Genomic DNA, 15179 nt, shown 5'->3' on the forward strand with positions numbered 1-15179 from the left:
CCCACACGTCAATTCCTATTTAACCAGGATAACAACATTAGCTGAGAGATTGGATATTTAGTGGTGTGGAATATCAAACAAATTCCTGTTTTTGTGTTTTTCATTTGCCATCATGTGAGCGAATGGATATGTCTGTGATTGAGAAGGGAAAAGCTGATCTCTGTGCTGATACTAAAGGGATCTGATGTAAAGGAGATTAATGAAAGCCCCCATTTGTCTATTTCCATACCCGCCCACTAGGTGAGTCTCCCCCCAACAGAAGCTAGGGGAGGATTACAAGTTTAAATCCCAGGGGCAGAGACAATTACACTGTTTAGACTGAAAGAAACACACAAGATGGAGGCAATAACAGGTTTTAGAGGCTTATTTATGGTGCTTATTTATGGTGCACACCTTAGTGACGTGACCCAAAATACCCTGCTAGCAAAAGACTAACAACAACTCAGTACTCCCTAGCAACACCTTAGCAACCCAAATGTTCCTGCTAACTACTAGCAACAGACTAACAACCACTCAGTACTCCCTAGCAACACCTTAGTGACCCAAAAGAATACTAACTACTAGCAACAGACTAACAACCACTCAGTACTCCCTAGCAACACTTTAGTGACCCAAAAGAATACTAACTACTAGCAACAGACTAACAACCACTGAGTGCTCCCTAGCAACACCTTAGTGACCCAAAATAATACTAACTACTAGCAACAGACTAACAACCACTCAGTACTCCCTAGCAACACCTTAGTGACCCAAAATAATACTAACTACTAGCAACAGACTAACAACCACTCAGAACTCCGTAGCACAGTGGTATCCAAACTCGGTCCTGGAGGGCCAGTGTCCTACACAGTTTAGCTCCAACTTGCCTCAACACACCTGCCTGGAAGTTTCTAGTATGCCTTGGTTCAGGTGTGTTTTGGAGCTAAACTCCAAAGGACAGTGGCCCTCCAGGAACAGGTTCGGACACCCCTGCCCCAGCAACACCTTAGTGACCCAAAAGACTCCACTAACCACCTAGCAACAGATTAACAACCACCCATAACTCCCTAGCAATGAACCAGAACACTGTCAATAAATGCCAATCATTCAGAACACCCTAGCAATGCCCTTGAAATACCCTAACACCCATAACTCAAAGCAACCTCTTAGTGACGACCCAAAATACCCTACCAACTGCCAACAGCCTAACCACTCGAAACACCCAAGAGACAAACCAGAGCACCTTTCAACACCTTAGCAAAGGCCTACAAACCAACTAGCATCATGCTAACTGCTAAGTAATACCCTAGCAACCACCTACAACATCCTAGCAACACAAGTGAAATTGCAACAAATCAGAACACATTAGCAATACCCTAGCAACTACCCAGAACACCTTATTAAAAGCCTACAAACTAACTAACAACATTCTAACGGTTAAGGAATGCCCTAGCAACCACCTAGAACATCCTAGCAACACTAGTTAACTTGCAATGAAACCGAAAACTCTAAAAACCACATAGCAACACCCAAGCAACCACCCAGAACACCTCTGACTAACAACATCAATTAAAGGGGTCATATGATGCGATTTAAATTTTTCCTTTCTCTTTGGAGTGTTACAAGCTCTTGGTGCATAAAGAAGATCTGTTAAGCTGCAAAGACTAAAGTCTCAAATCCAAAGAGATATTCTTTATAAAAGTTCAGAGTCAGCCACACCTACCTAAAATGGCTCGTTCTAACACGCCCCCACATATCTACCTCACTATGTGGGAAGAGTTGCATAACACCGCCCAAATGTTCACGCAAAGAAAGAAGGCGTAACTTTTAGTCTCACTGTAGTTTTGTTGACGCTGCAACCATGTCGTGAAGACGCTGTGTGCTTCGTTGTGAAAGCAAAACTACTTTGTTTGGTCTTCCAAAAGAGCACGATATCCGCTTTGTCATGCCTGGAGCTGATCTGTGCTGGTCGCTGAAGGAATACATCAACTTTCACCTTAGACGAAGCGGAGTCCAGCCAGGGTCGTCACATGTGGTTGCCGCTCATTCGTCGCATCTGCCAGGCGTGCTGTTCTCAACTCCGCCGCCTCAGCTCACTCTATCCCGGCCTCAGCGCATGCTAAGCTGGGGCTTCCCCTCACGCTAGGCCGCTGTGTTTTTCATTGTGAAAGCGAAACTACTTTGTTTGGTCTTCCAAAAGAGGACACGACTACAAATCAGTGGTAAAGGTGACTTGACTTGACAACGCATTAGATGGCTGGCCAATCAGAGAACACCTCGCTTTTTTAGACCAATGAGCTTTGTGAAAATCGACGCGTTTCAAAAAGGTGGGGCATAGAGGAGAAACAATAATGTACAGTATGTGGAAAATAATGTGTTTTTTTTACTTTAAACCACATAAACACATTTCATTACACCAAATACTGTTCTTTTTAGCAGCATCATATGACACCTTTAAGTAATACCCTATCAACCACCAAGAACAGCCTAGCAACACAAGTGCTCTTGCAATGAACCAAAAAACCATACCAATCACATAGCAACACCCTAGCAACCACCATAGCACCTCAGCAAAAGCCTACAAACTGACTAGCAACATCCTACATAGTTAAGCAATGTAGGCCTAGCAACACCATTGGCAAGAGCTTCGCACTGACAAGCACCAGTGACATTTTCTTCAAAAGTTGTAAAAATTTTCCCAAAAATGTTTTTAAGGTCATTTAGAGAATCATCTATGTACTGGATAAGCTTCACCTTTAAATAACTAACCATATAGCTTAACTCATGAACTCTAAACAGTACAAACTGCTGAACCTAAGTAGCAGAATTGTGTAGACAGGAAAACATGTTCATCCCAAACACCACATATTATAGAATACTAACAATTATAAATGATTTACTGATATTATAAGCAGTTTATCCCAGATGAGAGGATGTGGATGTATATTTGGTGAGCATAATCTCTGCTGTGCTGATTTTGGACTTGGACAAAGACACACAGCAAAACAGTCTGTCTGGAACATTGAGCAAGAGATTATCCAAGCTCTTTATCTCACTAAATGTGTGTGTGTGTGTGTGTGTGTGTGTGTGTGTACCTGGTATTTATCATGTTATGGGGACGAAATGTCCCCACAAGGATAGTAATACTAGTAAATGTTGACCTTGTGGGGACATTTTTGAGGTCCCCATGAGGAAACAAGCTTATAAATCATACAGAATGAGTTTTTTGAGAAAGTAAAAATGCACAAAGTTTCCTGTAAGGGGTAGGTTTAGGGGTAGGGTTGGTGTAGGGCAATAGCACATACATTTTGTACAGTATAAAAACCATTACGCCTATGGAATGTCCCCATAAAACATGGAAACACAACATGTGTGTGTGTGTGTGTATGTGTGTGTGTGTGTATGTGAGAGAGAGAGAGTCTTTTGTCATTCAAAATCAGGTAATTCACTGATTGATGCCTGAGGTCTTCCTAGATTGAGAACCAGGCAGACTTTAATGCAGCAGAAAACAGAAAGGGAAGACAGCAAGGGAGTGTTTGACAACCGTACGGGAACAAATGCCATATTATGATAACCACCACCTGGAAACAGCACTTCCTGAAATATGTTCAACATCCTTTTTTCTAGAAAGTTTGCAACAAAACCTCTCTAACCGTAACTAGTGTTATCTTGCATTAAATCCTCCAGCTGATATCTATGACTGTCCAGTGTTCGTGTTTTCTTTGTGTGTTTTCCGTGTTTCTCCTGAAGCCCTGTATGAGCGGCTAAGACAATAGAGGTCTGCCACAGCTGTGTTTACCACTTTGGCCCCATTTCCACCTCTCAAGGCGGGCTGCTTTTAACAAGCCTTTTCAAAAACATACAGAGGCCCTAACGCACACAGAGACACTCACTAGGGTAAGCCAACACACCTTTATCAGCACAAACGTCTATTAATGAATTAGCGCATTGCCATAACAATGCCATTAGCATTGCTTTCTTTTACATTATGGCAACGGACACCAAGTGCTGTGGCTGAATAAGCAGAAAGGAAATTTAGCCATTCTCTGCCATTTGAGGTCATCTGCTGTTTTTCTTCAGTGTAAGGTTGAGGCCATCTCAGGAGATTGTTTGTTTTTCTGGTGGCTTGGCTTGCAGGAGCTCTGCGGTAGGCGCTCTCACAGCTTCTGTGATTGTACCGCTGAGGCCCACATAAGGTTACCAGACTGTTTGTCTTGATGAGAGGACGAGATTTCAAAGTCTGCTTGAAAAGAAAAAAGTTCACTGTAGAAACCTTGATTTCTTTACAATTTAATGCTGAAGTGTTTAATTTCTGTGCATCTAGACACCAAATTGAATTGCAAATTCTCACAAACACTGCCTCTGTTTGCCATAGGTCAACAAACGGACAGTCCCGCCCCCAAACTCACGCTATTGGTCAAGCAAAACAAAATCTGTCATGTTGTGTTGGTCAGGATGTTTAAACAAACAGAATAATGTTTTGATAGTGCAACAGGCGCTGTGTTACATTTTCTGGCATAATTATCTCTTAATTAAACTAAATGATTTCTGCACATTAAAGAATAAAATGAATTTTTTACATACTATAGTTTTTTTGCAGTACAGCAATAAGTATTTTTATTTAGGATTAAGTAAGTTCAGAGGAAACCACAATACACAAGGGAGTAATGTTATCACTTTTTTTGGAAGTTAAATTTAACTATAATGTACAAAGATAACACTACCGTGAACAAACATCCCAACTCCCAACAGCAACAGTGTCTCCAGTGACTGTTGATTATGCCACATTTTTTACATGCTGTGACGCAGGAGCTGTTGCTCTCTGCCCTGTTTTCTTACTTTTTCACTTTGGGTTGGAAAGAGATGGAGCAAATGAGACACGGAGAGAGAGAGAGAGAGAGAGAGAGAGAGAGAGAGAGAGAGAGAAAACAAACTTTGGGAATGAGATCCTGTCTGGTTGAGGTTGTTCTCCTTCAGTTTCCCTCTCTTCCTGAAAGTCCCTCCCTCTCCCCTGTTGTTTTTCCTGGCCAGCTGTACTTACTGTTCCCGCTTTGTGTGCATGTGCATGTGCATGTATGTGAGCTTGAAGAGTTGCACTCCTATCCACTCCCTTTCCCTTGAGCTTGAACACACACACACACACACACACCCACATATGCTCATAATGAACAGATCTGTCTGCATGGCTACACAATGAGGCTCTGTCAGAATGTTACTACACTCTAACTCTGCTCTTTAAAGTAAGTGGTAAACAAATTTGGATCACGTAGGAGATGGAGGAGGGCTACAACAGCGCTGAAATGTAATGACACAGCCATGTTGCAGCCCATCCTGTTTGTATCATTTTTACCTTCCCTTCCAAAGACTCTTCCAGCCACCTGCAGCTCTAAATATAAATATTCAACATTATTTAGCTAGCAAAGGCATCATATTACTAATATTTTGATTAATTTTAATCTATTAACTTTCAAATCTCATCAAATGAAATTTTTGAAAAATGTAGAATATGTAATAAAATTATTTTAAAAAGATATTCTCTCATGATTATTTAAAAAAATTAATTAGCAGGTTGAAAAAATGTTTTCTTTGCAACAAAAGTGAAAATGTTAGGGACTGGAATAATCGTCCAACCTGGCACAAAAGCTTCAGCAGAAGAAAATATTTTCAATCACAAAAAATGGCTTCAAAATACTACTTTCTTATGTTATTTTGTTCATCTTGACAGCACATGGTCACTTTATGGTTTCATTAAGGAAAAGACCAGCATGAACATTCTTCACAACATCTCCTGTTATGTTTCATGGAACAAAATACACTTTATACTTTTGGTTTTAAGTGTTTTATAGGAATTTGTGTTATTTGTTCATTATAAGCCTTTAGCTTTGGGAATTCAAATCAGCCAGAAATTAAGTTGCAGAGTGGAAGGGGTACCTAGAAATGTTAAAATCATAAACAATTATCAGTTAGAAGACAAAGCAACTAAAAACAAAGCAGGTATAAAATGCGTTGGTTGTTCCAACAGAGTGGCACTTGTTGCGAATTGGTCTGGACTGATCACACAAATTGCGATTAGTCATCATCTGAATTACCACAGAACTCAAATCAAACGTCTATTTTAGCTGACAAAAACATTCATTATTTATTATTTTTCTCAATAATTCACTCATATGTACATTTACAGGAAACTCCTACTGAAAAAGATAGGTGGGAGGCGATTTGAACTGTGCTCATCAGAAATGCTATTTCAGTGGCTGACCCAGACATGAATAGTTCACCTTCATGTGTGTGTGCATGTGAGATGCACTTGCGGTGGTGGCGTCACCATGAACATGGGGACAGCTGACGGAGGTACTGAACTATTCAGTCGCACACAGAGGGCACCATGTTTGAAGGTCAATGAGCCGGGGGGCTGAATCACTTTCTTACTGGAAAGCAGTGAGTCACACTCCCACCCCCATTATTCAAGCTTATCCATTGTCGACCCAACAGATGTTTCTGCACTCATCCTTAATGGCTTGCAGGTTTCATTTCCATTGTCACATGGAATTTCCCTTAAGTGAATGTTTAGCATTTTTGCTTGTTTCGATTGTCTTGGTATAGTACAAGCAGATGGCAACTAGGTACTATATTCCTATTTTTCTTAACCCTCCAGAGCTCTTCAGTCATTTTTGACCAAAATATTTTGTTTTGTTTTTTTTTAGAACTTTTTTTTACTTAATCGGAATGGTACGAAACTTGGTAAAGGTTTTGGCACTTGCTATGTGAACAAAAATATGGAAACCTGTTTCTGCCACTGAATAAAAAAAAAATCAAAAAGGTAACTGCGACTTTTAATCTCATAATTCTGACTTTTTTCTAGCAATTATGATTTTACTTTTTTCTCAGAATTGCGAGATATGAACTCAAAAATGCAAAAAATAAAGTCATAATTGAAAGATATAAACATAATTCTGATAAGTCATATTTGTGAGTTTATATCTCGCAAGTCTGACTATTTCTCAGAATTGCACGTTTATATCTCGCAATTCTGACTTTATAACACACAACTGTGACCCAATTGCGAGTTTATACCTCGCAAGTCATAATTGCGAGACATAAAATAATAATTGAGAAAAAAGTCTGAATTGTGAGATGTAAACCTGCAATTACCTGAAAAAATAAATTAAAATATATATATTTTTAAATGTATTAAAAAAATTATTTAAAAATCATGGTTTGCATAAAATTAATTTATGTTTGGTACTGCACCCAAACAAAATCTTTTTTTTTTTTTAGATATCAAACTCAAATTTGGAACACAGCTTAAGAGGTTTAAATTAGTAAAGCTTTATTTATTTAGATTTTATTTTATTCTACTCTATAAATTACTTGCTTTGACTATACTGCTGTGAAAGTTATAGGAATATCACCAGAGATAGTCCAGCCAAAATGCTTATTTATGCAGGAAACTTAATATGCAACTAAAAGGTCATACCACTGCTGTTGCATGTTTGGCAGGAAAAAATAGCAAAGGAAACTTTCTTGTGAAGTGTGTGCTGACGTAGATTCCGGTTATGTAACCTCAGTCTATAAAGAATAACATCATCACAGCTAGTTTGGAGATATAAAAGACTGGATTTCCCAAAGGGTTCTGCTCTATTGGTTGAGTCTTTGTGGGTGTAAGCTGAAGATGTGTGTTCACCATATGTGATAACACCATCCTTCTGTAGCTGAAGCCCTGCAGGGGCCAGAGGGTTTCAGGGCTTCAGAGCCGTGGGTGGAATCCAACAGAAGCTTCAGCTTGAAGCACTATTACAGAGCTCAAGTCAAACTCTCACCATTAGGTGCCTCTTAACGGTGTGGGCGAAGCACATCATTCAGGAAAGGCCTCGCAGGGGTGAATTATTCTTACAGACACTTTGTTGAGTGGAGCTGGAGAGGTACGGGCTCGAAATGAAATCCACCTACTTATAAAATGAGACTTGCCTACCTCTGCATTGATGTAATTCAACTTTTACATAACACAAAACTCCCACTTAGAGTCGACCACACCCACAGAAATAAAAAATAAGCGGTTCTGGAAAGAGTGGGAAGGCAGTGTTTATCATGGGAATACTGCACACCGCAACATTTGCCTTACCAATAATGTGAATTTTGGGGCGGGACTATCTTTTTGACCAACCAATGGCAGACTGGGAATGTTTTCTGGAAACTTGTTTGAAATTAATAGTTGTGTTTGTATAGAATGCTGCAGGGATGGCAAAATTTTGTAGGGCCAAACTCTGCTAATAAGTTAGCATTTTAGACCATTGTGTCAATGGGTTTTCTGAAAGAGTTTTGGGTTAATGTCTGAAATAAGGTTTGTGGTTAACACAAGCTCAAGATTACATTTAAAATCCATAAAATCCATTAGTAATACCCCTTGCAGTTTCTTTTAAAGCTTTTGCTTGTCTTGAAAAAGGCGGTTGCTAAAAGTGGCTAAATGGGACTGCAGAGGTTGTCAAAGACATTAAACACCATCACGCTGCTTTCATAGCCTCGTTGTGGTTATAATTACGCTCTTGCAAACTATTCGAATTTGAACTTTCAGGGAAAATGTTTCTTAAATGAAGACTGAAAGAGTTGGTGAAAGCTTAGTAATGGTGATGTTGAAGTCCTGCGACCATGGTGTAGCTCGATTATAGATTATCATGATGAACAAAACACGTAAGAATGTTGGTCACAGAGCCTATTTTCTGTAATAATTCAGAAGTCAGAAAGGGCTTTATTACCAAGTACACACACAAGGAATTTGACTTGGCGACGGGAGCTTCCAGCCAAATTCCTTGTGTGTGTAAACATACTTGCTAATGCAGCTCTTACCTCTGCATTGATGCAATTCAACTTTTACATAAAAGCCAATGGAAAAATCCTATTGGTTTTTAGTCAAAAGAAACCAAGGTGATGCACGTCATCACTGCAAAAACTCTATTCTCATAATTTCATAATATTCTTGAGCAAATTTCTTAAGCACTGATTATGTACGTTGTGTATGTAGGCAGATGTATAATATAAATACATTCTGTCTATACATCCACTATATTGCCTAACAATTTCTTCGGGTGCTAATTCAAGTTACTTTCTTGGTACCTGTAACACTTAGGCCTACCTTGTACACTTTTTTGGACTTCTGATGACTCTTCAGGCCTTATGAGATAGCAAAGCTAGCTTTTCGCACACTTTGAAATCTCAGGGAATACAGTAGGCCTTCCTGGTATTGCTTGCATATTGTTTCATGAAGACTGTGTACTTGTACATCCTCATTTAATGAAACAAGTGGCGCTTTCTTCGTCCTTACTTTTGAATATCCCTTGCCTTTTGAATATCTAAATGATAAAATAGTACGCCCTGTATATAGATTATAGCGCCTCTCAGAGCCAAAATGAACGAATGCTGATGTATTCTGGAAAATAAAACAAGTGAAGGGTGTGCACAGACAGCCTCAGTAAACTTGAACCCTCAAAACAACCGACTGTTTTTGTTCGCCCGTGGTTTGCGAGCGTCTTGGGAGTTGATGGACATCGCGCTGGCCAATAAGATCACTGGGAAATTTCAATTTTTTAAATTCCTGCCTCTGATTGGTCGGTCTTTCCTTGTGGGCGAGACCGCATTTTCCGGTTTTCCTTCTTTAATGCTTTCGGTGTTACAGGAATTCAATGATATTAGTTTCTCATGCTCACGATCAGGATTATCGGTAAAACAATGGAGACCATCACACAGTATCCGTGTGCGCCACGCTAACAGCGAACTGATCATTAGTATCGCGCTCAAGAGAAAGACAAGAAGACTACCAGCCAGCTTTCATTGTAAGAAAGCAACTTGATCTGGGGTGCGCACGCGTTTTGGAGGCTTTCTGCTGCACTTTCTTGGATCTAGAAAATCCTCATATCCTCAGCTTTCTCGTAAATTTACCTTTTTAATTTTGTGGTAAGTTTGTAAATCACTGTCTTTCAAAAATCTGCCATTCGTGCTATTTTCTATACTTGTATAATGTGCAATTGTGCAAACAATACACGTAACGTTCTCGTTTTAAAATGAATACGTTTCTCGATTCGCTTTAAAAAGACATGTAGTTTAGTGCATATTTAGTTATTCATATTTAGTTAAACAGTTTCACTTTTTTTAGATGTTGAAAGTTTCCCCCCCCCCGTCTGTTTGAGCTTGTTTTCGTTTCGCTCATACATGTTGCACATCGTCCATCTGTGATTTTCAGTCTGCTCTGATGAGTCAGTGCCTGTTACTGAAGGGCAGATTCGTGTAATTAGTCTGTTTACCAGCTCTTCCTCTTCATTTTCTGTATGTTTGTTATAACCCGTCCCGTTCTGTCACACTGACCTGTTACAGAAAAGTTTGCAATGAAGTTGTTTACTATGCTTCTCCAAAAAAACAACACCTTCAGAACTTCCTCCACTTGCTCCAAACACATATGATTTTCTTGCTAAAAAAGGAATTGCGAATGTTAGGTGCTGACAGCCTCGGTCAGCTTTCAGTTTCATTTCATCTTTTTCCTTTCAGCGAAAGACTGGCATTCTGCTCAACATCTCCTCGCGCGAGAAAGAAAAGTCATACAGGTTTGGAACATGAGTACATGATGACATAATATCGCCTTAATGATCGATGAATAAGAAAAGTCACGAGACTCGTTCGAAAGGGAAGATTGGCACGTAACGTGGTTGGTCAGTGAGTCACTGTTGTCATGGAAACATGGTTGCCAGTCAAATGAGTTGTTTTTCAGAATTCGGAACGTTTGCTTTTAACCACGAGCACGTCGGATCATTTCACGTAGGCTTTTATCGCACAAATGAACAATTCTTCCCTCTGTATTGTGTTTTCTACATGGAGTGGAGTAGGTCTGTGTCGTGATGCAGATCAGTGGTTCAAGAAAAGAGTCCTGCCATTAAACCTGCTTGACCACAAGACTCTTCCTTAAAGGGGTCATATGATGCGATTTCCATTCGGCCAATCACAACGCACTGGAAAGCTGGCCAATCACAGCACACCTCGCTTTTCAGACCGATGAGCTTTGTAAAAATCGACGTGTTTCAGAAAGGCGGGGCATAGAGGAGAAACAATAATGTACAGTATGTGGAAAATAGTGTGTTTTTTAAACTTTAAAGGTTCTTTTTAGCAGCATCATATGACGCCTTTAATCTAGGACTGGACAATAATTTAATATCAATATGTATCGCGATATAATTTTTTTTCAATAACGGTGATATTTTTAAACACATTACCGATATTTCGATATACATTACCAGTGTTTCCCATACATTGATTTATTTGTGGCGTTTGATTTTCGTTGAGCACTGCACATTTCAAAATTATAACATGGCGCGGGTGTCTATGACATATTCATTTTTATCTGATAAAGTAGCGTTCATGAGCGGTTTCAAAATCATAACATGGCGCGGGTGTCTATGACATATTCATTTTTATCTGATAAAGTAGCGTTCATGAGCGGAGCTGCTTTGATTACAGTCGTTACCGGGGAAGCCGCTAGTTTTATCACTCTAAAAGCTGGCAAAGAATGAGTTTGCATTTTCAATAAGCCCGTCTCCAGCAACATGTTTTAGTTGTTGCTCCATTTTTGTTTTCTGCAGCAACTCAGAGCACTTTTCATATTCTTTATCCTGGCTGAAGCACATTTGTTTCAATCTATAAGAATAATCAGCCTACACTACCTGTCAAAAGGTTTTTTTGAACAGTAAGATTTTTAATGTTTTTTTTTGTTTTTTTTTAAGAATTCTCTTCTGCTCACCAAGGCTGCATTTATTTGATCCAAAGTACAGCAAAAACAGTAAAATTTTGAATTCTTTTTACCATTTAAAATAACTGCTTTCTATTTGAAAGCAGTTATTTTAAATCTTCAGAAATCATTCTAATATACTGATTTGCTGATTCTCAATATCTAAAACAGTTGAGAATTTTTTTTTCAGGATTCTTTGATGAATAGAAAGATCCAAAGATCAGCATTTATCTGAAATAAAAAGCTTTTGTAACATTGTACACTATTCCATTCAAAAGCTTGGAGTCAGTATAATTTTAATTTTTTGGGGAAAGGAATTATAGAAATTTTATTTAGCGCTGCAATTTTATTTTACTTATACAAAAAAGATAATAATGTTACAAAAGATTTCTATTTCAGATAAAATGCTGTTCTTCTGAACCTTCTATTCATCAAATAAACCTGAAAAAATTCTACTCTTTTGTTCTTTTGTTTTTAATAAATGTTTTTGAGCAGCAAATCAGAATATTAGAATGATTTCTGAAGGATCGTGTGACCATGAAGACATGAAGACTGATGCTGAAAATTCAGCATTGCATCACAGGAATAAATCATATTTTCAAATAGATGTTACTGTTTTTTCAAAATGTTACTGTTTTTGCTGTATTTTGGATCAAATTAATGCAGACTTGGTGAGCAGAAGAGAATTCTTTAAAAAAAACATAAAAAATCTTACTGTTCAAAAACTTTTGACTGGTAGTGTATGTCAGCCTATAGTTTGATATAAGGTAAACATTAATTTATTTGTGCTGTTTTATAGGAGGAGGTTTCATAGACTTGGAAACTTCATTTTTCAGAAGTTTTTAGGTACAGACATCTGTTATGGGTGTTCTTGGCAGTTTTTATGAGGCTTTTTAAAAAAAAATAGTGTTCATATCGATATCGGAATTATATCGTATCGACCGAAATTAAGAATTATATCGTGATATAAATTTTGTCCATATCGTCCAGCCCTACCTTAACCCAATAACAGTGTTTAGAGTGAAGAGTACACCTAGTATACAGGAGCTTTAGAGATTCCAGAGCAGGAGGGGAATTAAAAAATCACTTTTCTTCTGACCTGGTAAATGCCTTTTTGCATTTTGTTAGTTTGTTTGTGTTCTCCCAATTTGAATTGCTTTAAAATAGCTTGAAATATCAGAAATTAACTTTTGCATTGTGCAAATAATTGTAGTGTCAGCATTCGCTGATAACCGTTCCTGATTGTAAATAATGGTGTGTTCAGTTCCTCCGGGGAAGTTCATATTTACGAGTTGGGAAGTTGTAATTACGACGGTTGTCAGGTGCGTTCAGATAACTTTAGGTTGGAGCAAGATGGCCATGTACCTTTTCTGCATAATATTTTTTAACTCTATATCCATAAAATCAGGAATAAAGAATGCACATTGGGTGTGCTTTTGCTTTGTTTTTATTCATTTGACGGAGGTGCTGTAAACTGTATCATTATATTCTATAATAATTGTACAATACTTTGGTATTTTGTTTATGCAGCCTAATTTTTCTCCCTGACACTTTTACATTTTCACAATTTAAATATCGGGGGCACTTTTAGTGACAATATTGCTGACAATATTCCTGTCCAGGGTTCAACCTGAGAGAGGTTTGAGCCAGTTGTCAGAAGTGTCACTTGCCCTACTGGTGCTGTGTTACTAACTAGCTTATGTTGACCAAATATGCGTGCCTTTACAACCAACAACTAAACTTAACCTGTTAACTGTCCCACTGTTTCAGCATAGACCTGATAATAACATTTCCAACTGAAATCTGTACATCTTGGATGGTTTTAAGTTTAGACTGGTTTTTAAAGAAAGCACTTTGCACATTATTGAAGTCAAGCTAGTTCTAAATAGAAAATGGGGGGGGGGATACGAAAAGAGCTTTCCAATGATATACAGTTTGTCTTGATTAGGAAGGTTAACAATGGGTTAATTGGGCCCACCGCTTGGCCAGTGACAGTTAAAATGTTAAACATGGCTTTCTCTGATGAGGTCTTGCTAATATTGACTTTGAAAGTTCATAAGCATAAGTTAGAATGGGTTGGAAAAGAAAAAAAAATTCAGTAATATTCCAAGAAATGTGTGTTTATAAATGTATCCCTGTCGTGGCTTATTTACTTATTTTAAACCGACAGCTAAATGTCAATTCAAGACCGTTAGCCGCCACCTTGGCTAGTAGATAAGCAAAATACAGACTGCATGCATGTATCTGCGTTCATCTGGTGGTGGGTGTTCATTTCACACCTTGCTTCAGAGGGATGCTGCTATGCAACTTTCTTACTGTATGACTAATGTTTTCATCCACAGGTCCAAAATGCCACAGACAACTCCATATTCAAGCAAATTCAACCCTAGCACTTACAGCAGCAGCCATAGTCACCGCCAACCTGTGGAGGAGAACTATGGGGGTCTGCACTATCGTGATAATAAGCTTGTGTCTGGTTCTCTGGAAGCCCTGATACAGCTCTTAGTCCCTACTGTGGACTATTACCCTGACGTAAGTATACAGCCTTCTCTGCCTGTGATAATCAGTAGTTTCATGGTAAAGGTCAAAGTTTGACTGACGCTTGAGATTTGCCTGTCATTTTTCAGCGATCATACATTTTCACCTTCCTGCTAAGTTCCCGTCTCTTCCTGCATCCGTTCGAGCTCATGTCTCGTGTTTGTTACCTCTGTGTGGACCATCACAGGGTTGGCGACCCACAGATAGATAAGGTAATCTTATATCACCAAATGAGTATTTTTATGTCATAATATTGTTGTCTGTGCTGGAAATATAACTCAGATGTGTTGCATAACCATGTGGTAATGTCTGTTTTTGGATAATCCACTAAATTAATCAAACTTTGCCAATGAAAGGTATTTGATGGACGTAAACCAAAAGATAAGATTTTTCATAACAAATGAATGAATAAGTCTGGCATCAGTGCAAAAACGCATTCAAATTATGTAACACTTGAACAAAAGATTCAAAAGAGTCATACATAATGAATGATTTGTAACCACGTTTGAATCATTTTTTAAATAGCCGATACACACACACCTGTGTGACAACTCATGAATCAATTCTATTTTAATATGCCAAAATATCCGCAAACACCATGTGACACAACACATTAAAACTAAATCATTCCCATTAGGGGTTTAAATCTTTGGGTTCATAGCAAATGCATTAAAGGGATAGGTCACACAAAAATGAAAATTCTGTCATCATTTACTCACCCTCATCTTGTTTCTGTCTTCTGTTGAACACATAAGATGTTTTGAAGAATGTTGGCAACCAAAGCTTGCCATGGAAGTCAGTGGGGACCAGAAAATGTTTGGTCACCAATGTTCTTCACAATATCTTCCTCTGTGTTCAACAGAAGGAAGAAACTCATACAGGTTTGGAACAACATGAG

General features: G+C 38.5%; 1 long non-coding RNA gene across 1 annotated transcript; it reads left to right on the forward strand.

The window, feature by feature from the left end:
- Positions 1–9582: 9582 nt before the first annotated feature.
- On the forward strand, positions 9583–14493 carry LOC107595578 (uncharacterized). Its single transcript, XR_001610278.1, has 3 exons — positions 9583–9924; positions 14086–14275; positions 14371–14493. It is a non-coding gene; the product is annotated as an uncharacterized lncRNA (long non-coding RNA).
- Positions 14494–15179: the final 686 nt, after the last annotated feature.

This window comes from Sinocyclocheilus grahami, unplaced genomic scaffold, assembly GCF_001515645.1.
Source record: "Sinocyclocheilus grahami isolate Dianchi unplaced genomic scaffold, SAMN03320097.WGS_v1.1 scaffold204.1, whole genome shotgun sequence".
In the NCBI taxonomy this organism is placed as follows: Eukaryota; Metazoa; Chordata; class Actinopteri; order Cypriniformes; family Cyprinidae; genus Sinocyclocheilus; species Sinocyclocheilus grahami.